This window comes from Lathamus discolor, chromosome 4 (genome assembly GCF_037157495.1).
Source record: "Lathamus discolor isolate bLatDis1 chromosome 4, bLatDis1.hap1, whole genome shotgun sequence".
Classification (NCBI taxonomy): Eukaryota; Metazoa; Chordata; class Aves; order Psittaciformes; family Psittacidae; genus Lathamus; species Lathamus discolor.
The window spans coordinates 92,702,910-92,722,296 of NC_088887.1; the positions used below are offsets into that span (position 1 = coordinate 92,702,910).

At 38.2% G+C, this 19,387-nt stretch overlaps 1 long non-coding RNA gene across 2 annotated transcripts; it reads right to left on the reverse strand.

Annotated features, from left to right (window-relative positions):
* Positions 1-444: 444 nt before the first annotated feature.
* Positions 445-19,123, reverse strand: LOC136012765 (uncharacterized). Of its 2 annotated transcripts, XR_010611950.1 has the most exons (6): positions 18,865-19,123; positions 15,868-16,046; positions 14,860-14,932; positions 4,772-4,828; positions 3,125-3,204; positions 445-828 (listed from the first exon to the last, which is right to left on the reverse strand). It is a non-coding gene; the product is annotated as an uncharacterized LOC136012765 (long non-coding RNA). The 2 variants fall into 2 exon arrangements; XR_010611949.1 differs by lacking the exon at positions 4,772-4,828 and having other exon boundaries at positions 18,865-19,114.
* Positions 19,124-19,387: the final 264 nt, after the last annotated feature.

Genomic DNA, 19,387 nt, shown 5'->3' on the forward strand with positions numbered 1-19,387 from the left:
AAAGTCCAATACTTTCTAACCAAGTTCTTTTAGATATTCTGAGTGTAGAGGGTGTAACGGAAATATAAAATGTGCTTATTTAAAGATAGTTGATGTTACATGGGATTTCTGCATTAGCAGAGTGATATAAAATACATCTTAAAACACAAATTTAAGTTACACTTAGCAAAATATAGATATATAGCAATTGCAATACATAGTCCAATCACAACACCAATGCGATTACCATTACCTGTCTCTATAATCAGCTCATTGTCACAATATTGAGAGTCCCCAGACTCCAGGAAGGAATATGTGTATTGAAAACAACTCAAGTCCATTGCTCCTTTTGAAATTCTTTTGTTAGCTGATCATTTTTTATACTCTGAAACCTGCAATATGGAGGAGGGGTAAGGCTAACACTGTTTCAAGTGCAGTGGGCCTGAGAAATAAAACATATATCCCTTTAAGTGTGTGAGCACTTTTGGTTTGATTTTGTTTTATTTTTCATTTTTTTTATTTTTCATTAAGTTACACTGTAACATAATGTCAGATATGAGGTAACTCACAAATAGCAATAATAATCAAGAGTAAGGAAAAATTATTGATGCAGACAGTGTCCTTAGGTAAGCAGAAGTGTGGACAAATGAGCTCTCATTATAAAATCAGGAAAGCATAACAGCCTACACTTATCTCAACCCATTATCAGATCTAACATTTTCTTGTTGTTGAAGCCGAGATGTATTCTGAAATGTAGGAGAAGTGTTAAGGTGTGTTCAGGTCAGCCATGCTCTCGCTACTTCTTCGAAATGAAATATTCTCATTTTGGAGGCATTCTTGGAAATAATTCTGAAAAAAAAAAAAAAAAACCCAAAAAAGTAAGGTAAGATTGGGAAGCAGATTGCATCTTTCACTGAACAAGAATCCTGTATGAATGAAGGGTTCTAGTTTGGAGCACAGATGACACAGAAAAGGACTTTGATTACAAAGAACACTTTGTTTTGTCACATGGACAATGAATTTGACATGATTGTTGTTGATATCATTAAAGACTTGATGTTTTTCTGTTTGTTTTATGGTTTACATTTAATATGCCACTTAATGGACCTGCTGATTGTACCTGCATGGAATGCATTAGGTTATTTTAAGTGTACTGAAGTGCATTATGGCCACTTACTACCACTTAGCAGTATTAGCTGCCTCACTATTCCTAGCACTGACCTTTAACTTCATGTTGTGAAGAACTGAGCAACTGCTAAGACTATTTTTTTTTTTTCCTAACAAAATAGAGAACAATCTGTTTCAATAATTACAAATCCAAGTGCAAATTTAGCTTGGGTGTCCTCTGTCACCCCCATTGCTGAGGTTCAGGGCTGCATTTGCAGTATGTGATTGCAGATACAGTCCAAGAAGAGATTTATAACTAACTATTCTGAGGTTTCTGTTTCACTTAGATCACAACCTGAAACATTCAGGTTTGTGCCATCCAGATGCAAATTCCTAAATTTATTCTGAAAGAATGTCTTTGCAAAACAGTGGCAGCTTTTGGATTTTACCAAATGCTATACACTGGCTTAATTCTTTCCCCCTCTCTCTCTTTAAAAAGCAGTATCAAGCATCAATGTTACAAATAGCTGCAGGTTATATGTTCTAAGAGAACTGAGATATGATAGCATAAAAGATTACACAGTATATTGCACCAATGAAAGGATACTGAGGAGAGAAGCCTGTCCTTTTGCTTGACATGCCTCTCATAAAGTATATTTTTGTTGTAAAAGCTATTTGAAATTTCATTATTTTTTGCTCACACTACTGTATCTTGTTTTATTACAGCCTATCTTTTTAGACGGGTACGGATTTCATTCAATGGACATCATAGTCATCTATTGCTATTTGAGATACTCACACTTGACATCTTGTACTGTTTTTGGCTAGGATGGAGTTAATTTTCTCTTCTCTGCCCAGCCTGTACCTATGCCTGGGATTGCTCAGACCCAGGTGTAGGACCTTGCACTTGTCATGGTTGAACTTCATAAGGTTGGCATCAGCCCACCTCACAAGCGTGTCAAGGTCCCTCTGGATGGCATCCCTTCCCTCCAGCGTATCAACCGGACCACAAAGCTTGGTGTCATCGGCAAACTTGCTGAGGGCGCACTCAATCCCACTGTCCATGTCAGCGACAAAGATGTTGAACAAGACTGGTCCCAACACCGATCCCTGAGGGACACCACTCGTTACCGGTTTCCAGGTGGAAAATTGAGCCATTGACCACAACTCTTTGCATGCGACCATCCAGCCAGTTCTTTATCCACCGAGTGATCCACCTATGAAATTGATGTCTCTCCAATTTAGAGACAAGGATGTCATGTGGTACAGTGTCAAATGCTTTGCACAAGTCCAGGTGGATGACATCAACTGCTCTACCCCTGTCCATCAGTTCCGTAGCCCCATCATAGAAGGCCACCAAATTGGTCAGGCAGGATTTCCCCTTAGTGAAGCCATGCTGGCTGTCACCAAGCACCTTCTTGTTTTTCATGTGCCTTAGCATGCTGTCCAGGAGAATGTGCTCCAAGGTTTTACCAGGCACAGAGGTGCCTCACACCATCCCACCAACAAGTAGGTAGGGATGCACAGGAAGTTCAGAAAGGACACAGCCAAGACAGCTGACCCCAACTGACCAAAGGAATATCCCAGACCTTATGATCCCATGCTTTGCAACAAAGCTGGGGAAAGAAAGAGAGAAGGAGGGTCTCAGGAGTGATGGCATTTGCCTTCCCATATAATCCTTAATGTCTGATGGAGCCCTGCTTTCCTGGAGATGGCTGAACACCTGCCTACTGATGAGAAGTGGTAAATGAATTCCTTGTTTTCCTTTGCTGCCATATGTGTCTTTTGCTTTATCTATTAAACTGTATTTATGTCAGACTGGAAGTTTTTTCACTTTCACCCTTCAGATTCTTTCCACTGCAGGGTGGGGAGCGAGCAGCTATATGGGACTGAGTTGACAGTCCAGATTTCAACCACAGCGCATACGCAGATTGCTCACAGACATAACTGAGGACACATGTTCTTTTGTAGTTGTACCTGGATGCTGAACTGATCTGGCCATATCAAGTGGAACTGCCATGTGTGGGAAACCAAATACCTTGTGTTCCTGGTCCGTGTTCGGTCTTCCTTGAAACACATAGTCTGGCCATTCTGTCTTCTCAGATGCTTCACAGAAGGCTTTATGTGAAAAACAAAACCAAAACCAAAATTAATCAAAATAAACAGTAACAAGTGTTTGTTTGCTTGTTTGTTTGTTTGTTTTTTAAAGGCAATTTTATACAATCATCTGCCTGAACATTTGAAGTGTATATGCTTTAAGGAGCAAATACATCAGTGTATCCATTTGGGTAAGGAGACGGATTATAGAATTAGAAAACATTTAAGACTTTTTTATTAAGACTTTCACAACATATAGATCATCAAAAGACTCTTCCAACCTGGTTTTCAAAATCAGTTTAGCTACAACCGAGTCCTGCGTTTTGGGGGGAAAGGGTTGAGAGGTTGGTCATGCTTGTATGCATCCAATTTGCAAATATACACTTCTAATTGGTTTTGCACAGCTCCTGGGTTAGGCAAATGTCTCACATAGTAGGATACTCATTAAACTGTTATTTGACATTGCTTTTGCTGAACAATATAAGGAGGGGACAAGCCAAAATTGTAACCTTTGTTACAAAATAGCAATGAAAATACTGGGAAACAGCTTTTAAAATAACTGCTGCAATATGTTGATGGTTAGAAGAGAAAGGAAGTAAAAAAAAAAAAAAACCTTAACAAAAGTGTTAAATTTTAAAAAGTAAATACATTTCTTTTTACTTGTAGATGCTATTGGACACCAAGAATCCTATTAGCTAGTCATTTGCATTTGCATAGTATTTTTTTCATCTGTATATTTCTATTTTGGAAATAGAGGTCCAGGGACAAGCTTACACAGTAAACCTAGGAGAACCAAACCCTGCTAAATATCAGAAAGATTCAGCATTTATGTTTACCTCTTAATAAATATGAATTCTTTGTGTAAGTACAGTGTTAAACTGAAAACCGGTACAAGTATCAGCTTTTCACTTACGTCTGCATATTTAAACCTAAATCATCTCTGCTGATGTTAGTGTAGTACTTCCCATAATTGATGCCAACTGGTCATGAAGCAAGGAGTCACCCAAATATATTTATTCATATTCTCTTGACCTACATATCCTGAAGAAGCCCCACTGCATTATCAGTCAGACCACTACAGAATCACAGGTCACAGATGATACACTCCTGTTCATTCTTCTTACATGTGCAGTATTCTAAGGCAGATTTATGCTATTCAAACCATCAGATTTAATTGGAATACTCTGATTCTGTAGTCAGTATCCTGATAACAAACAGATAAAACATTCTGACAGCTTTTATTCCTCATTGCTCTAAAGCAACAAATATAAAGCTGTAATTTATCTGTCTGAACTTAAATATCAAAAAAGAAAAAAACAAAAGATATAAAGGCAGCAGGATGTTTCAGAATACAAGAATAGTCTGGAAAATAGTCTGGAATGTCTGTATCTTTCCTTTGGTTCACATTTCTTCTTTGCAACTTGTGGCACTCTTCCTCTGAAGTAACATCAGAGATAGTTATGTACACCAAAGGATGAAATATTCAGTAAAGAACCCTCTTAGTTATATATTCCTTTAATCCTGAGGCTGCAGAATTTCATTTATGTTCCATACATTTAATACGAATCTAATCAAAGATATGTCTCACCTGTCATAAACTTTCCTTTGGTGTTCTCCTCCCGGGGTTCAAAATCTAAAACATTATCTATTGACAAAATTTCTTTATTAAAAAGTGCAGCTGTTCATGAAATTTTGGACAGAAAAGCATATGAATATAAAATTAGCTACCATTTTTATTACTGGAGTACTAAGACTTCAGCAGGTGCAATAGATATCTAGGGTAGAATTTACTTGGAGCAGTGTACAATATTTCTCTGGGATAGGCACTGCCTGTGTGAATATACCCAATGGCAACAATAGTCGAGAATCTATTAGATTAATATGAAACTGAATTTATCGTACTAGTAAATTCATATTTAATCTTAGTCTTATGTTTTATATGCAATCAAGAGACCTGGTCAGCCACACTTACAAATCTGCTTTTTGTTTGTTTGTTTCTAACAGCAGAAATTGCCCTCTGTTTTTATAGAGCCAACTGACTTATCTCAGATACACTGAACATTTATGTGCTATTTCTTCCATCATCTATGTTAGGAAGAAACAGAAAATTACGAGTTTATTTTCATAGTTTTCCTCTGGCTCTGAAATGTCTTCATGTGCATTCCAGAGAGTTACTACATTGTTTCCAGACATTACTACTTGAGATACAGCGCCAGCGCATTAGAAAAACTGACTCAAGAATTGCCTCTGTTATTCAGTAGAAGAAATACTTTTCTCTTTGTCTCCTTGACAGAAATTCCTGGAAGCCAAAACTGCCTGAGTTTTTGAAGCTTAGTTTCAGTTTATGAGATATCTAGGTGATTGTAGTCATGATTAATGATCCTCAGATGATGCAATCTGTATATTCAGAATGTTGGCTATACTTACAAAGAAAAATATAGTAACAAAAGCTCAATTACTAGTATTGTTTGAAAGCTGCTTTTGAAAAAGAAGGAAGGCAGCCCCAGCTAAAATTCATGCCTATCTCTATATGAAGTATGCATACAATCAGACAGAGATTAGTTAAATAATTTTAATTGTTCTATTAACTGTATGAGGATTTTTATTAAATTTCATGTAGTTTTGCTATATTAAACACTCAACATTCATACCTTATAGAATTTAATTAATAAAAGTTGAATTTAGATGTAAGAATTCTGGAAAGCTCAATGAAGATAGCTCTAAAAAAACCCATGTTCTCATGTTGAAACATAAGATAGCTTATAAGCATTCACATTATGACATTGTCTAACATCTGAAGTCAAGACTTTATCGTTATAAGAACATGCATGCATTATAAAAAAAAAAAGGTGTAAAAAATTTTCCATCCTGAATTCATACATCCACAATTTTATAAACACATTCCTAAATTAAGAAGTCTCATATCCCTGATTTCTGTGAAAATAATTACTCTGGGCCTGCCTGTCAGTGTCCTAAAAGATTGACCTATGGCTATAAATTTTGTCCTGAGTTCTTTTGGGAAATCAGTTTATGTAGTTAGCTTCACAAAGCAGATTTATCAAAGATATCAATCTAGTAAAGTTCCTATACTCAGGAAATAAAAGGTTCATCTCATCTTCAAAAATCAGTCTAAAGCTAATTGTCTGGGCTCCCCTAAAATCAACAGACAGATGCAGGCTATGTCTCTATCATCTGTCTGTAGAGCACTTCCATTTTCTGGGGCTAGATATACACCAGGGCACAGTTGTACCTCATCTCAAATCATGATCTCACTGTTCATCTCTTTAAACCCCTGACATTCCAGCAAGTGAATCAGGTCGTGTACCTGGGTTGGGGCAATCCCAGGCACAGCTACAGGTTGGGCGGTGAAGAGATTCAGAGCGGTGCTGTGGAGAAGGACTTGGGGGTGTTGGCTGATGAGAAACTTAACATGAGCAGGCTTCAGTGTGTGCTTGCAGCCCAGAAAGCCAACCATATACTGTATAAGCCAACTGTATAATCACTCACCGGGTTTGCCTTTCTCTTGCCATTCACTGCCAGGATAGTTTAGAGGATTAGACTAAGCTAGGAACCTAGCATCAAGCTGGCTGAAGCTAAGTAATCATTTAACATACTACAGAAATATAGATTGTAAGGACCAGAAGTATGGATTGTAAGGACCTGAAACACCCATCTGATCATTTCTTTAAAAAGTGAATGAGAAGTACTTGACTAGAATCAACCACCTCAAATATCCATTAGGGCTTATTTTTAGTACTATGCTTTAAAATATCCAGTGAAAGAGATACCATTATCTTCCTTGGGAGCCACTTTTGTGCATAAAATCTTGTTGTTTCAGAAGTCCTAAATTCTAATTTAAAACTTCTTCACTAAAATTTAAGCCAATTTATCTTTGTTCCAGTGCCATATGGAATCTATGGGGAAAAAATGTTAGTTTTATTTTTTTCTCCACAAAACTTTCCTTTTATATAAATTTCACATTTACCACACCATTCTTGTGGCTCTCTACTGGGCTCTCTTTAATTTTTTTATCCTTAAATTATCTTGCCTAAGACTGGAAAGAGTACTCTTTCTGAGGTCCTTATTAATGTTGAATTGATTGGAGAAGTTTATTTATCTTATTTACAATTATATTTCTTAAAGTGTAGAGGAGAAAAGGATTTAATGGATATCACAACAGAGCATGCAGCATGGTAATAGCTTGTGTACTAGGTCAACTCAGATGGATTTCATCTGAGAGGAAATGAGGTGGTATTTTAAATTTGCCTAAGAACAGATGTTTAGTGTCTTATCTGTTGTTTAAGAGTACCTTTGGATACCTCCACAAGACCTTTGGTTCTTTGCCTGCAGATAAACCTCTGTAAGTACCATGTCATATTTGCAAGCCCCACAGAAATAGAGGCCATTGTATCTTGAATACCTACATGTGGCATTAGAACTGAGCTCAGGCTGTATTTCTAGTGTCCATTTGCAGAAGTAGAAAGTAGGGTGAGAGGGATCAGTTTCTGGGCTTAATCACTTAGCTCACCTGGGGCTTAATTATGGCTTAATCACTTAAGTCCGATGCAGACCCCTATATTGTAGACTTTGACAATTTAGGTAAGAATTTATTCCCCTTAGGAAAATTCTTTCTTAGTAATTAAGCAGATAGCTACTGCTTAGAGGAGCTCTTTACTTGTATTAGTGGTTTGATTTTTTTTTTTTTTTTTTTTTAAGAACAGGTTAAATGAACTCCAGAATACAATACTCCCTTGAAACTTTTTTTTTTCCCCAGTTCAATTGCATACAGTTATATGTTATTTGGCAGATTTCTGAGCTATCAAAAAATAAAGAAAAAACATTATCCCAGGTAGACACACAATTTTACTAAATAATTTTTTTCATTCTCTACACTTTAAATATTAAACTTTCTTTTGCCCTTCGATAATGCATTTATATTTTGTCTTGTGCTGCTGCAAAAGCAACAGACAGCAAACGACCCAGGTAAGAGAGGGATTTCATCTAGCAACATGGACACATTAGAAATATTTTACATCCTCAATGGATAATTTTCTAAAAGTTCTTCCAAATTTTACTGTACATCATATAATTATTTTCAATTTTTCACTTCTGCTATCAGCTTGTTCTGCAAATGTCAATAGGAAACATGATTTTAGTCATCCCAAAGTTTTGTTTATTTGGATATTACCAAATTATTATGCTTTTATATAGATTTATCAATGTTTTTCTTGTCTGCTTTTTACCTTCTGAAAGTCTGAAAGCTTTTCATAATGGATACAGAATGTATAAAACCAAGTCTGTGTCTGTCAAAGCAAAAAACAATTACCATGAAATGTAATAATTAAAAGATAGTACAAACATATCTAACAAAAAACCCAGGTGCCAATGAGACTGTGAAATTCTGCTGCTTCTGAAAAATAGATGTGCGGACATAGAGAGTTATTTATTGCCCAAAGATCTGGTAAATGCAGAGTCAATTGTTTTAAAGATGTTGATGTTTCTGTGGTCTGAATGGAGATACATAATTCTGCTGGATCCTACAGATTGATAGGGAGAATATTACCTCCACTTAGATACCAGATATGCATCTAGCGCCTGCCTCCGCTCAGAGTACAGGTTGTGAGCACAGGGCAAGCCACTGCATTACAGTCTCTGCTGGAAGATGAGAGTAGCCATTTCTTATCACCTCTGCAAAGTTCTTGGGCATAAATTATTCTACCTCAGACAGGAAAATTATATTAAGGAGTACTTGGACTGTATGATACTTGAATACTGAAGAGATAAGAACTATATGGATTCTGTATGCATAGTTATAAAAAATAACTTAATTCTGGTCACCACTTTAAAGGTTTCTTTACAGCCAGGGAAGACATTTATGCCTCTTTTTCAGAGAATGAGAGTAAATCAGTTATTCCCAATTAAATACTGAAACTACTCGATTAAATCAAATGAAATTTTGAAAGCTTGGCATGTGACATCTCCAGCAAGGACTAAGTTAATGTAGGGGGCTAAAACTGTTAGGTTGTGTGATAAACCCCATCTGACTACCCACAAAGGAGCTCAAAAAAACAACAGGAGGAGGAGGACCCCAATTAATACTTTGCTGGACTACTCCAAGGTGCCTCACTAGGGGCCATTGGTTCATCAAAATACTTACTGTGGAAATAAAGTAGGGACTCTTGAGGAGCAAATAGGTCTCTCCCAGGGCTGTCCCAGCAGAACCTCAACCATGTTGTCCAGGCATGGAATACACCACAAAGAGTTATCAGGAGCAGGTCTCCGGATAACCAAACTAGGGGGCTTGCTGCCTGGAGGTGTGGAGCACACTGAGATGCAGGGGAAAAGCCGTTCAGCTTTTACTGTGGGAGGAGGCAGGGATAGAGGGTGGGGAGCAGGGGGCACAAGGGAGGTGATTTGGAGAGAACATGTGGAAAATAGAGGTTAGGGGATGAAAATGGCTGTTTAGATGTAGATAGCTAGCTAGTCTGTATGCTTGTCTGGTTATGACCTGTGCCTAACAAGTGCAGTTTGCCTTATCTTCTTACCAAATTTCTTTCTAACTCATTCCTAAGTGAGGGCTCTCTACTCACTGTGTGTGTATGTGTATGCATGTGTGTGTGTCCATGGGATGTAAGTCCAGCAACAGGAGTCAGACGGAGTCACAGATGCCCTGTGATGCAGCAACTGGATGTGAATGCAGGTGAGCAAGAGAGTGTGGGATCACTAGTGATGAACAAGACAAAGTGACTAGGAGAAAGGAGGTGGGTGGGTCTCCAAGGGCCAGTCTGTATGTCTAGGGATGAGAGCATGGGGAGCTGCTGGGACCAGGGTAGTCCGCACCATGTGTGGTTAGCACTCTGGACTTTGAATCCACCAATCTGAGTTCTATAGGCTGCCCAGGAGGGTTGTGGACTCTCCCTCTCTGGAGACACTCAGAACCCACCGGGACATGTTCCTGTGTAACCTGCTCTAGCTGGCCCTGCCTTGGCAGAGCAATTGAACTAGATGATCTCCAGAGGTCCCTTCCAACTCTAATGATGCTGTGATTCTGTGTGTCTGTATGACAGTCTGTACCAGCAACAGGAGTGGTGGACTGCATCTCTGGAGGCTTGAATGTTAGATGCCAGCAACTGGCAAGATTGGGATTCAGGGACAGCTACTGGACAGTGTCCGAGCCCAGCTGCTGGAGGGATCCACACTGTGTGTATGTATGTATATGTTCTCACTAGGAAACCTCTATCCTGCTCAGCCAGAGAGGAGATCAGGTTAAGGCCACTGGTGCTGTCTATGCTTGTAAAGGTGTTGTGTGTGTGTCTTATCTGTGATTTGTATGGCTGGCTATGTATATGGATATACATGGTATATATATGTGCCTACTGAGAACACATGTACTACCTCACTACCAGTCAGACCTGGGGACATGAGGGAGTGTCCACCTCGCCTCTCCTAGGTTGTTGGATGTATTTTCCTCTAACAGAAACTACCTTCCACAACGTGAAATTCTGCCATTACTGAAAATACATATTACAGTCACTGCTGCTCTGTATGGCTTCTTTAAAAGAGAAAGTAAATTTACATACAAGGAAAATTCAGAATAAGAAATACACTATGAAAATAAGTCAGAGGAAAAAAAACAGAGGTAAAGAAAGAGAGTCTGGAAGCAGAGTCTTTGATGCCCTTTCACTCAACCCCAGCTGATATGCTCTTATTTTCTACCTAGGATTTCATTCTTGCATTTACATTTGTCAGAAATGACAGTTGACATGGTATGTCAGGTCTCCATAATCCCCTTTGTTGTGGTATCACTTGTAGCTTACACAACATTGTTTCGTGGAGAAATGTTAGGACAGAAATACTCCACACAATTCTGTGAAATAAACCTGCCAAACAGCATTTAGCTTTCCATTACTAACTTACTGAAGAAATTCCAAGCAGGGAGAGAGGCAAGCAGCAATTACAGTTCTAAAGAAAGACACACTGAAGTTTTTCAAAGCTGCAAAGGACTTGTCTGTACTAGGAAAAAGGAGTAATTCGATATCGATATCAATATTCGATTCTGTCCCCCCTGTCCGTCCACCCCTCCAGGCCCCTATGACCCAGATACTGTCTAAATCATTATCTACAAGCTTAACTTCACTGTCTCCTGGTTAGAATGAAGAAAGTTTTATTTTGGTGAATAAAAGTCCCAGAAAGAAAACTGGGATGCTAGAATTTGATTTTATTCTCTTCTTATTTGTTCTCTTTTTTTGTCATGTTCTGGGTCATTGCAAAGCACTCTTTTGAAAGTAATGCTTGAACCACTCATAAGACACCTCATAGCATGCAACGTATATTCACAAATGTTAAAAAGCTAGAGCAGTGTTCAGAGACAGAAAGATGTACCATGGCCTTCACTTTTTTTTAAACAGTTTGAACTGAAAATTCACAAAACTAGTAATTACATGTTGTGTTCATAGGAGCAACGCACAGATCCTTGAGAGAGGCAGGGCATAGAGCTATGTCATGTAGGCACAGGGAGCGTGCTCCAGGGTAAGTTTGCTTTCAGCAGCACAGATACATGCCAGTTCGTGCCTCTTAACCTCAGGACCTGTGCATGGTCCCCTGTCCCTCAGTCAGCTAACAGTTACACTGATACTAGTAATCACTGTCAGGGCACAGATTCTTAGTATTCTATGCACAGACGTTGAGTTCAGGAATCACAGTCCTAGATGGGTATGGATGGCAAACCCATGCTAAGCCTCGTGTAGTCAGCTAAATCCTCTTTTACATATTTTTCCTCCTCAATAACAGAGTTAAAAATTTATCTCTTTGGGGAGTCTTTCACTGAATTCCTACTTTAGGAATTGGCAGGAATGTATTACAAAGGGAAACTGAAGAGTCTGCTGTCACCTCTCTCAGACAATATAGCTTTTTTTGTGTAGTGCTAGAATTTATATTCATCTGAGTGAAAATAATGAATGAGCTGAAGAGGTCACTCAGCTGTAGGGCTGCTGAAGATTGTTTCAGTTAGAATAAAATTATGAACTCTGTGCCTTTTGGTTTACTTACAAACTTTTTTTGAGCACAAGAAGAACAGGAGGTAGTAAAGTCAGTTCCCTGACTGCAGAACTAAGTCTATTAAAATATGCAGCCTCAGTATGCTGCCTTTCTTTATTGGAACTATAGAAATAACCCTCTTGCTTTCAATAAGAAATAGTACTTACCCAAGTGAATTTACCATGTGAAGAGATGAGATAGTCATGGGAAAAATATTAGCCTGTTTTATAAGTAGAATATCCAGAATAAGATTTTTTTCCTATCTATATACCATGCCTAAGACAGGAATCTCATTTGCTCTATCCTTCAGATTCATCTGTTGTCTCCTGAGACAGAAAGGTATAGGGGTTTTTTCCATACATTATTGTATCCAATTTTCCTGATTTGGCCCAGAGATGGCAAGAACTGTATGAAGTACTGTATAGGCCTTTCTACCATTCCACAGTACTTCCAGGAACTCATTCAGAAACAGTACGTCTCCTGCATATGTCTCATATACCAAATAGAACCTCAAAGGTACTGTTTAGCCAGGATAATCTCTCAGCAATTTAGCAGATTGGAAAATATGCATTGGTGTGTATTTATGATTCTGAAAAATACACTGCAGCCCCAACTAAAACTCTACAAAACAAAGCCCAATATACTACCATTCTGGAAAATAATGACTCTGTATCAAATAGAGCTAAGAGTATAATTTATCAACATTAGTCTTGATGGGGCATCCAATGCACTGTGATTGATTTAAATGTGTAGATTTCTAATGTTTTGAACAGGTGGCTAACTTATAACAACAGTTTAAACTTTTATAGCATCTTATCACGCTGAGGCAGCTCACTGTGCTTTACAATGACATTAAAATTAAAATTTAATCTATCCTGCAGAGTTAATAATTAGCTAATGTCAGTTAAAAGTCAATGAAAATAAATCAGTCATAAATGTAGGCTTAAAAAGAAGAAAATAGGGATCTTTTGATGACAAGACAACGAGTTCTGCCAAGCAGATGCATGGCAGTGGAAAGAGCAAGCACCCTAAGTGACATTTCAGTGGGGGTTAAAATTTTGAAAGATGAGTTTTGATCTTGGTTGCTAGGCCTGCTTATGGATTCATTCACTTTTTGATTTATAAAGCACTGTAACAGTCCTTGGAGATGGGGTAAAGAGGTAGCTGTTCTCTCTTTCAATAGATGACTACTGTCACTTGAATTTGACCCCCAAACTGGGCACCAAAAAGTACTGTGGTCATTTAACTCAGTTTAACCCCAGCTGGCAGCTAAGCCCCACACAGCAGCTCACTCACCTCCCCAGTCCTCTGATGGGATGGGGGAGAGAATCAAAAGGGTAAAGTGAGAAAACTCAAGGGTTGAGATAAAGGCAGGTTAATAGGTAAAGCAAAAGCCATGCATGCAAGCAAAGGCAAGGAATTAATTCACCACTTCTCCTCTGCAGGCAGGTGTTCAGCCATCTGTAGCAAAGCAGGGCTCCATCACACATAATGGTTACTTGGGAAAGTAACTCCAACCACTACCCCCTTCCATTGCATTTTGGAGGATGGAGCAAGGAGGGGGATGATCTCTTCTCCCAAGTAGCTAGTGACTAGACAAAAGGTAACGGCCTCAAGCTGCACCAGGGGAGGTTTAGACTGCAAAAATTTCTTCACCAAAAAGGTTTTGGAATAGGGAAATGGTAGAATCACTGTCCCTGAAAGTGTTAAAAAACTGTGTAGATGGGGCCTTTAGTGACATAGTTCAGTGGAGGTCTTGCCAGTCCTGGGGTAATGGTTGGATTTGGTGATCTTAAAGGTCTTTTCCAATCTAGTTGTTTCTATGATTCTATTCCTCCTTCTTCCTCAGCTTTATACGCTGAGCACGACATCATACGTTATGGGATATTCCTTTGGTCGGTTGGGGTCAGCTGTCCTGGCTGGGTCCCCTTCCAGCTCCTTGTGCACCCCTAGCCAACTTGCTAATGGGATGGTGTGAGGAGCAGGAAAGGCCTTGAGTCTGTGTAAGCAGTAGTAGAAACATCCCTGAATTATCAACACTGTAGCACAAATCCAAAATACAGCCCATGCTAGCTATTATGAAGAAAATTAACTCTACCCCAGCTAAAACCAGCACACGCTTTTCTCTCTATCCCAGTGAGTTCTACATCTGTTTCTGCAAAGTAGCATAGTTGCAAAATGAAAAGACGCTTCAGCATCTTAAGCCACAGTTACATGTATTTGAATTTCTTCAGTCTGAATCCCAGCTAAACAGTAGAAACACCATCACCTGACCTCTGTGTTTTAGAAGAAAGAGATGCCAACTATTTTGAAAGGAGGGACACAGGTCCGTTAGTGCAGGAGAGGTTTCTGAGTTGTAAAACTGGTCTGACACAAGCACAGGATTTAAGTCTTGACCTTCTCTATTCTATAAACCTTGCACAGCATGCTGTCTGTTATGAATCCTATCTAATCCTCCTCATGCATTGTATAGAAAGTCAGCATATTTAACTAAGTGCTATGGATTGTACTTGAGAAATGAGTTTTGTTTCTGGTCTGAGCTATTTATTGTGATGTTCATCATTGACCGCTAACTACCGAGGGACCTGAGGAAACTATTTTGCTTTAGATCCCCAAGTCTGACATAGCTAAAGAATGTACCTGGTGTGGGATTCAGTGTTGCAAGGTCTCTTTATAATCTCACTTTCAAGTCAACTGTCTTTTGATTTTGTACCTGAAAAAAAAAATAAAAGGTCAATAGACTTTTTTAGTCCTTATTGGTCTGATTTTTTATTCTCATCAGAACAACTGTGTAGACCTGCATGAAGCCAATTAATTACCTTTAGGCTTGGTCAAAACGGCAAGGAAAAGGTGAAAATGTAGCAAGTTATCCTATGTTTGGTATCTTAATCCAGCTAACAGCTGTAATGAATGATGACAGTATGGGTTCTCATATGTATATTCCCAGAACATCTGGAGAGCTTGCTTTTAATACTTGTTGTTATCAGTGATAGCCCAATTAAGCCGTCACAGGTGTGCTACAAATCTGTCAAGTCTTATGTATTGCAGGTGAAACTCCTGTTGTTGACTTGCACTTACAGTCTTCTGTGGCTCTGGCTGTAGCTTCACATGGGTGGTGTTGTAAGGTATGTCCCAGCACCAAATGCTGCAGTTCACTGAGCAGAATAGAAGTAGCCAGAGAAGTGAGGATGTTGTCAACTCATGGAATCGCATGTTTAAAGCACCTCATACCTTCCTGCTGGATGTTACTGCCATACAGACTCCCTCTTCCACATGACCCAGCCCAATAAAGCTTCAAGCAAGTACAGAGAAAACTGGAAACACTCTAAAATTCTGCCTTAATTTATCTTGTAGGTGTACATTAGACAAGAAACATCTAATGATTAAACAGGTGATTTCTATTAGTTCAGCAAAGTTGCAAATATACAAGAATCTTATGGAGTAGTGTGTATATTAATGAGAAAAATTATGCAAAAGTATGTGCAGAAGAAGTATAGCTCTCTGGCTCTTGTCAAGCTGACATTATGGACATTAGTCTTGTAAAATTTGGGTAACCTGTAGGGTTTTTATATGTCATCCTAAGTACCCAGTTAGTATTACAAAAATTGACTGATAATAAGTGTAATTAGGCCAAGAGAGAGATCATACCTGTGAAGCATCTAATGATGAGATCTTGACAACAGGAGATTGCTATGTGAGGGAAGTATTAAAGAAGATACAAGAATGCATAATTACGGGGTGACAGAGGTCAGCAATTAATACTTGGACATTCGTATTTCTTTCCTCGGGACAGGACAGCAGAATCAGAAGAGGATTTAATTTCAAATCTGACACAGAAAGAGGACAAAGATGCTATTAATTTCTATTATGCTTTTAAAATTATTTTAATATGCATGCTATGCTTTTTATTCAATATTTTGTCATTTATTAGTGAACTGAAAAGACATAGATATGTTTTTGTGACCAGAGTATATAAGGTATAAATCAGGTTTCCGTGTACATGCTAATTACAAAGACAAAATTAGAGCTAACATGTCGAAGTCCTTAAGTACTATTTCCAGGTACTTGTAGTTTGGAAAGATATATACGGCAGGATAGTTTGGTATAAATTAAAATGCTTATTAAATGTCAGTAGTTCTAATAAGTGACTGATATCTAATTAATGTGTCATATGTGATAATTTTTAAATGTTAATTAATGCCTAAAGACTTAATAAGTGCTGCTTGACCTATTAATTATATTAGACAAAAACTTACAGTAATTGTTTCCTAAATGAGATGCTCAAATAAAGTGTTTAAAGTGTTACCATATGACACTGATATGGTGGCATGCTGATTTTATATAAGGCCGTGATACAGAGATAACCTTTGAACCTCTGTTTCACACACTTATGTAGAACAGAATAGCACTATTTCCAGTTTCATTGAAAGATTTACTGGCCTCTCCATTCTTTGGAAGTGAGCAATTAATATTATGGGATAGAGCCTGCTATAATTTAGACAGGCACTGCAAAAATGTTTCCTTGTGTTCCTATCAGTGCAGATCTGTCTGCAGTGGTACTCGGCAAGATGCCTTAGCTGTGGTTATCTCCTGAGCAGACTGTCAATGTCAATATGTTCTGGGGTCTATCCTCACCTAAACAAGAACTCAGCTTTAAAAAAGATGTGGCCATTAAACAAAGAGATGGAGACAAAGTGTGGTCCAGTGATTATTCCTTAAAAAGGATGGGGGGGCTGCTTCACTGATTTCCAGTGTGGCTGGGACAAAGCCATGCTACTCTTTTAAAGACACTATGTCTTAATCTTCCTCTACTCTCTCTGTGACAGAAGCATAGCATTTTCTTCACATATCAGTGCTTTGAAATAAAAATCATTAAACACTGTAAGGTGCTCTTATGCACTGATAGCTGGGAGCCAGAAAAGACATCAGAGTTTCTTTATAATTACAGTAGAATACAGTAATTACTGTTTTCAGAGAATTCACTGGAAGTTTATGTCTTCTCAGAATTATATTTACAGTATTTAGATATGTGCGCATATTATATCCATTTGATTAATAAATAAGCTGTATCTAAAATATATTTTTAAATGTAATTAGTAGCTTACAAGCATTTCTTTCTTCATCTGTAAAGAAAAATCCCAGTTTTGTCTGGGTTTGTTGGTTTGTTTTTTTTTTTTATGTTCTAATTGAGAGCAATTTTGTAAGAAAAATCCCCATCTTTTGAAGGACTAGATTTTTCAAGCATTTGTTTGGTCAATTGATACTTTAAATTAAAAAATGTTTTCAGTTAGCTTCTGAAAATAAATGCATACTTAGCTATTATGTTTGATGTTCAAGATAAATTCCACTAAATTAACAATGGGGTTGGTTTTTTTTACAGCTCCTCTTCTAGAATGCATATTCTCTGACTGTCATGGCCATGCATGTTTTGATGGAGCTATTTCAATCATCTTTTTATAAAAGTTCTATTTACTTGCTCGAAAAGTGTTTGGTAGAAAAAAATGTTCAGATGAGTTACCAGGAGTAATTTATCTTCCTCAAGCTTTAAGCTCAAATATGAGCAGTCGTAGCACTGTTGTAGATTGGTTTTCATTCAAATGTCCCCTTATTTGCCATTGGTTGCCTACAATTTCAGAAAGGAGAAAGGAGGGGAGGGGAGGGGAGAGGAGAGGAGAGGAGAGGAGAGGAGAGGAGAGGAGAGGAGAGGAGAGGAGAGGAGAGGAGAGGAGAGGAGAGGAGAGGAGAGGAGAGGAGAGGAGAGGAGAGAAGAAGAGGAGAGAGGGAAGAGAAAAGTGAAGATAGAAGAGAAAGAAGAGGAAAAGAAAGAGAAAAGAAAAAGAAAAGAAAAAAGAAAGACAAGAAAAGAAAAAAGGAGAGGAGAGGAGAGGAGAGGAGAGGAGAGGAGAGGAGAGGAGAGGAGAGGAGAGGAGAGGAGAGGAGAGGAGAGGAGAGGAGAGGAGAGGAAAGGAAAGGAAAGGAAAGGAAAGGAAAGGAAAGGAAAGGAAAGGAAAGGAAAGGAAAGGAAAGGAAAGGAAAGGAAAGGAAAGGAAAGGAAAGGAAAGGAAAGGAAAGGAAAGGAAAGGAAAGGAAAGGAAAGGAAAGGAAAGGAAAGGAAAGGAAAGGAAAGGAAAGGAAAGGAAAGGAAAGGAAAGGAAAGGAAAGGAAAGGAAAGGGAGAAGAGAAGAGAAAGAAGAGAAGAGAAGAGAAGAGAAGAGAAGAGAAGAGAAGAGAAGAGAAGAGAAGAGAAGAGAAGAAAAAATTAAAGAAAAAAAGAAAAGAAATAAAAGGAAAGAAAAAAAGAAAAAAAACAAAAAAGAAAAAAGGAAAAAGAAAAAAGGGAAGGAAGGAAGGAAGGAAGGGAGGGAGGAAGGAAGGAAAGAAGGAAAAGAAAAAATAAGAGAAAAGAAAAAAGAAAAAAGAGAAAAGAAAAGAAAAAAGAAAGAAAAGATAGGTAAAAAAAAGAAAAAAAAGGAAAGAAAAAAGGGAAGGGAGAGGGAAAGGGAAAGGAAAAGGAAGAAAAGAGCGAACTTTTGTGTGCTGTAAGACGTTATATAATCAGCTTTTTAGACACAACACTTAATTCCTGTCAGGGATGTACATAATGGTCAGAATTTCTGCATTTATAGTGAACAGTAGATTTCTCACCTTGATTTGTATCCTAGTGTCACTCTGAGAGACATACGGAGGTGTCAGTGGCTTCGATGGTGAAGTGCTACCATCAGGAATCTTAAGAAGGACTGTCAGCAACTGCAACAGTTACCAATGGAAGAAAACAACCCCTCAGGCCATGAAAAAAAAAGAAAAAAAAATCAAAACCCTGCGCATATAAGGTAAGAGTTATTTTCATCTTGAGGTTCCTAATGTACCTGTGTGTTGCACAGTTTTAAAGAAGTAACTCCATTTAAATTCCTTGGTTTATTTTTTGATAGATTTGATATAAATTAGGTGATAATTAGAACCCCAAACAAGTATTCTTAATGGTGATATGGTTTTAGAAAGGATTTTCTTAAACTCCATGCTTAGTGAATGAATAGACTCCTCCATCAGGTTGTCGTGGTTTAAACCAATCCACACAGGTCGTCCACTCACTCCCCCCCTTCCTTTCCCTCCCCCTGCTACTGGAGGGACGGAGAGGAGAATCGAAAAGAATGCAACTCCCACGGGTTGA